The 5,039-nt window shown below is 35.6% G+C and overlaps 1 long non-coding RNA gene across 1 annotated transcript; it reads right to left on the bottom strand.

Annotated features, from left to right (window-relative positions):
* Window positions 1–725: 725 nt before the first annotated feature.
* Window positions 726–2,767, bottom strand: LOC104103007 (uncharacterized). Its single transcript, XR_687815.4, has 2 exons — window positions 2,214–2,767; window positions 726–1,058 (listed from the first exon to the last, which is right to left on the bottom strand). It is a non-coding gene; the product is annotated as an uncharacterized lncRNA (long non-coding RNA).
* Between the last annotated feature and the right edge of the window lie 2,272 nt (window positions 2,768–5,039).

The following is a 5,039-nucleotide window of genomic DNA, read 5'->3' as shown; positions in this document are numbered from 1 at the left end:
TATGTGACATCTAATTTATCCCACATTTTCTTTGCAATTTTACAACTTGATATCTTTTCATATTCTTCTCCACTGATAGCATTGTACAACAGATTTTTTGCTTTAGCATTCACTGTTATGACGACTGATTGTTTTTCAGTGTAGTCATCTAAGTCAAGTGGATCAGTTGATACACTACTAGAAATACAGACTTTCCCGCGAAAGAATCGATGGAAAATCTGTGTGAAATTTAAATATTCCCACGACATTTCCATGGGAGACGCTCAGTGGGAATATGACTGGTAGAAAAATAGTTTCCCAGAACATTCGTGGGTAATTCCTAGAGAGTTTCCCATTGAGGGCTTCACGAGAACTTGGTGGGGTCACATAGTATATTTTCCCACAAACGTCGTGGGAAAAGTAAGATAATAAAATAATTTAATTTTCTTAAGTTTCCCACCAAATCTGTGGGATGTATTAAAAATAATTTAGATATTTTTTTATTTTACACATGGAAGCAATGGGAAATATTCTTAACCTGGAAATAAACATATGAACATTCCCACGAAAATCAGTGGGAAATATCAAAAATCTGGAAACAATATGCACAAAATTCCCACGGAGTCTGTGGGAAATCTGAAAAATATTTTCATGGCTAAATTTGTTTTTAAAACTACACCACCTGCCAAACAAAAAGTACAACCAATAATACAAGACTAAATACAATAAAGCATTCAAATACCAAATTTAACATGCAATCCAATTCATTTAATAAACAACACCTAAAATTCAATCCATTTCATAAACAATATCCAACTAAACAGAAAGTAGAACAAAAACTCAAAAAATCCAACATTCAATATTCAACATCCAACTACCATTCAAGACAAACTAATAAAAGAAACTAATCCTTAGTTATCATCAGATGTTGGAGAACGGGGCACATGAAATGCACCAGATGCTAAGAGGGAGTTTATCTGAGACTTGAGACTTTTAACATCACTAGTGACAAGTAATCCATAGTTATCATCAATCGAGTGATTTTGAATGAACTCCTCCAAGCTTCGTTTGACATTATCCTGTAAAAATAATACAAATATTATAAAAGTAAACTTTATTAAAGAAAATTTATGCCAGTATCTTTATTTCTCAAACTTTAAAGTGAAACACACGTAATAATAAAAAGCTTAGCAGTCTGGCTGGACTTAATCATTTTAATATGTTTCAAAAATATATAATGTATGAAACTTGCTCGCATATAGACAATGTATCAGTACTTCTAATAGGAAAAAATTACTACACCATCTCTACTGTAGTGCTAAGACTCTAGTTGAATTAATTTGAAGAGGTATGAGGATATAGCAACTCGAATCATAATCTAAAGTTGCTAACATAATTCTAAAATTGCTAACCGATTTCAAAGTATATTACCAGTGGTGCATTAGTTATTTCATTTCAACTTTTCCTTTTCAGTTATTCAAATTATATGGGTCAAGTCCTCATTAACATGGTGATAAATGTAATTGTAACCTTCCTGATTAACAGTGCAAACAGGAAAATGAAAAATTTATTACAAAGTAAACATTTCAACAAAACAATTACATTAATTTAAACTTCTGTCACCTTGCATAGCAGAAATCTTTAGTAATCTTACATCATGGGAACTAGTATATTACATGTGTAGCCATATCACCTCACAATTGAATCTCACACTTGCAGAATTAGTCCATTACATCAGTAAATACTTTCCCATTGACTATTGCATTCTGTATCTTCTATGAAATCTTAATATTGATAAATTGCTCAGAATCACATACTTCAACAATTTACCCTTTGGCAAATAAATTTAACTAACTGGTGGTCAAATCTAGCTAAAGAAAACGAGGCAAAATTGCGAACATACTCAAGGCAACATTAACAGTCACAAATCAGGTGATGAAATTACACCCAGCTATCATATAACCATTTGTTTCGATTCAAACAATCAGGAACCACAATCTACGCACACAGATCTTGATTAAAGCATATTTTACATTCACTAATTGATAATTACATGCTTTTGAACATACTGAATTCCTTGTGTTCTCATGTCAAATTCAAAATCCAGGGAACTTGAACAATGTCCAAACAATACAGACAATTACTTATGAATTCACCTCATATAGATGAAGAAATTGAGGCAGATTTTATAATGCTAGAACAATTTCATGACAATGCACAATTTGAACCAATACCTGGATCGGCAGGAAACAAGGCCAACACAGCTAAATAAAAACTGAAAGAAACAACAGGGTATGAGTTCAGACAACAGGGTATGAGTTCAGATATAGCCTTCGATTATCCTCAAGTTTAGCTCCAAAACAACTCTTAGAGAACCCATAAATTGAAGATGAGAGCGTAGAACCAAATAGAATTTCAATTCATAGTGTATCTTTCCTCTTTCTCTATGAAAATTGCTCTAAAACTCAATACCTAAAGGATTTTTTTGTAGCTCTAGATCTCAGACACATTTGTTGAGTTTTTGATTTTGGAACTTTGTTTTCCCTCAATGAACGTGCATGAGTGGGATCTTTTTAGATTATGAAGGAGGGTGAATCTATATTGTGTGTCGATTAGCCTCTATATCCAGATGGGGATTCAATCTGCGTGTGTCCTCCTTGGATCTCCTCCCCTCCGTCTTTTTTTAGAGTGAGCCTGTTAGGGTTAGGGTTAGGGAATTAATGGTCTGGGCTAAAATGTTTGGGCTGGTGCGAGACAAATCGGCTACTTTTGACATGGGCAACTTAGAAATCTTTCTAATTTCTCCATGTTTGTGAAGAAATCCTATAAATACATAGAACCGATCCATATAAAAAAAAAGTAAAAATAACACGGGTTAGCTAGTTTTCGGACTGATAATTAAAAAATAGCCAGCGTTTGCAAAGTCATTAAAAAATAGCCACTATTTTGCTGCAACACGGAGTGGTCTAATATAATATACTCGAAATTGGTGCACATGTGTATGAACTTCAAACATATTATGCTGGAACTCCAACACGCGAAAAGTTTCAGCATAATATACTGGAGATTGGAGCACATGTGTATGGACTTCTAACATATTATGTTGGACCGGTATATCATACTGGAACTCAAATATATTATGCTGAAATATTTTTTGGATTTTGAATAGTGTCTTCGTTGAGATTTATCTATACATAAAAAATGGCCAAATTTTAATTACTTTTGAAACTGTGGTTATTTTTCAATTACCACTTGTAAATCTGGCTATTTTTGAATTTCTCCAAAAAAAAAAACAGATCTGAAAAATATACCAAACTAACAAGAAAAAACCAACTCAATATTGTCTTTTAACAAATTTATTGTTTCTAAGACGAAACAAATAAAGACTTAGGTTTAATTAGACTATACATGCACAAGAGAACAACAACAATTTTTTCAAATCTAGGGTTTGAAATAGCAAAAAATCCCCAAGTTTCGAAAAATCAAAATCGAAAAAGGAGTGGGTGACAGAGAAAGACTTACCTGAAAATGGAGTGAGGTGAAAAATTAGTCGTTGGAGTGGAGAGACAGAGGGAGAAAGAACGAAATAGACTAAGAGAAAACTAAAAGGTTATGTGAACAAGAATAAAACTTTCCCACTACTTCCGTGGGAAATTTTTTTCATAAATCACAAAAATTCAAAATTTTTCGTTCACACAGAATCATTGGGAATATTTGTTTTTTTTTTCCTATTGTTTTCCCTGGGAAAGTTTTTTAGTTTTATATAATTATTTTTAATGACTTTTCCCACCGAATCAGAGGGAACTAAATTACGTGAATTTTTGCACAAAAACGTTCCCACGAATAGTTAATGGGAAGCGTTATTGTTTTTTCGTGGAAATATATTTCACTTTTCCCATTGAATATCGGTGGGAATTGCCACTAACAATTTTTCCATGGGAAAACGCTATGTTTCTAGTAGTGATAATATGACTTGACCATTTTCATCTTTCTTTGGTGGAATTGGAAGATTTTTTTTTTTGATCACGCGCCAAACTTTAATGTCATATGACATAGTGTATGTTTCCATACGTACTTTCCAGTGAGAAAAGTGTTGGCCATTGAAATACGGGGGTCATACCTGAGAAGTTGCTTCTTAAAATAGCACTCCAATGACTGTATTTGATCCCATGATATTTTCCTCACTAGCTGTTAAGCAAAGATTATGAGCCTAGTTCTGATACCAATTAAAAGTACAAGAGGGGAAAGTGAATTGTAACCTATTTAAAAATCTTGGTTAACTAAGTGTAAGTTTAGTCGACTAGACTTTGCACAGTGAATAATTTCAGTAGGAATGAGCTGAATGAATAGAAAGGTAAAGAAGGCACATCAGGTTTTATACTGGTTCAATACCGGTGTGGTACCTACGTCTAGTTCCCTTGGGTCACAAGAGTTCTCTTAGATCTTTGAATAGACATGATAGAGAGGACCTGTGCATCCTCCGGAATAGACATGATAATCGACCGCTTCCGGTCAGGATTCACACCCGGAGCTGGGAAACGGTTGACTAATTTCGGACTTGAATAAGGCCCGTTGGTTCCCGAAGATAGACTCTTCCTTGGCACCGGTAAGTCACTCGACTCGATGATGTCCTCCGAGGAGGTAGAGTCTAAACCATCAAAAGAGTTGTGAAAAGGGTCTGCCACCCCTTGGGGCCCCTCGTTGGGGCGCCCTCTCAGCGTCTGGGCCTTGTTGATCATGGAATCAGTAAATGAAGGCAACTTGGAGAGATCTATCACTCCAGGTACGTCCTTCAGGGCATTGTCCTTTGCCCGAGAAGCACCGGCCGTGGTTTCTTTGTCGGGCTCCCTAACTTGGGGCAAAATGGCCTCGCCCCTCCCTAGTTCAAAGGCCTCGACCACTGCCTCTTCATCGGTCCCCCCAGATTTAAGGCAGTTCGGTGTCGCCTCGCATGCATGCCACCAGTTCAGAAGCTTCTTCTTCTTCGAATTCATCCCTCAGCCGATGGAGAGAGTCCGATGGAAGCTCTCGGGCATTGGTGCTTTCTTTGGATTTTCGCA

Source organism: Nicotiana tomentosiformis, chromosome 11 (assembly GCF_000390325.3).
Source record: "Nicotiana tomentosiformis chromosome 11, ASM39032v3, whole genome shotgun sequence".
Taxonomy (NCBI): Eukaryota; Viridiplantae; Streptophyta; class Magnoliopsida; order Solanales; family Solanaceae; genus Nicotiana; species Nicotiana tomentosiformis.
Note: the sequence above shows the minus strand (reverse complement) of the source record. Positions and strands in the feature narration are given on the sequence as shown.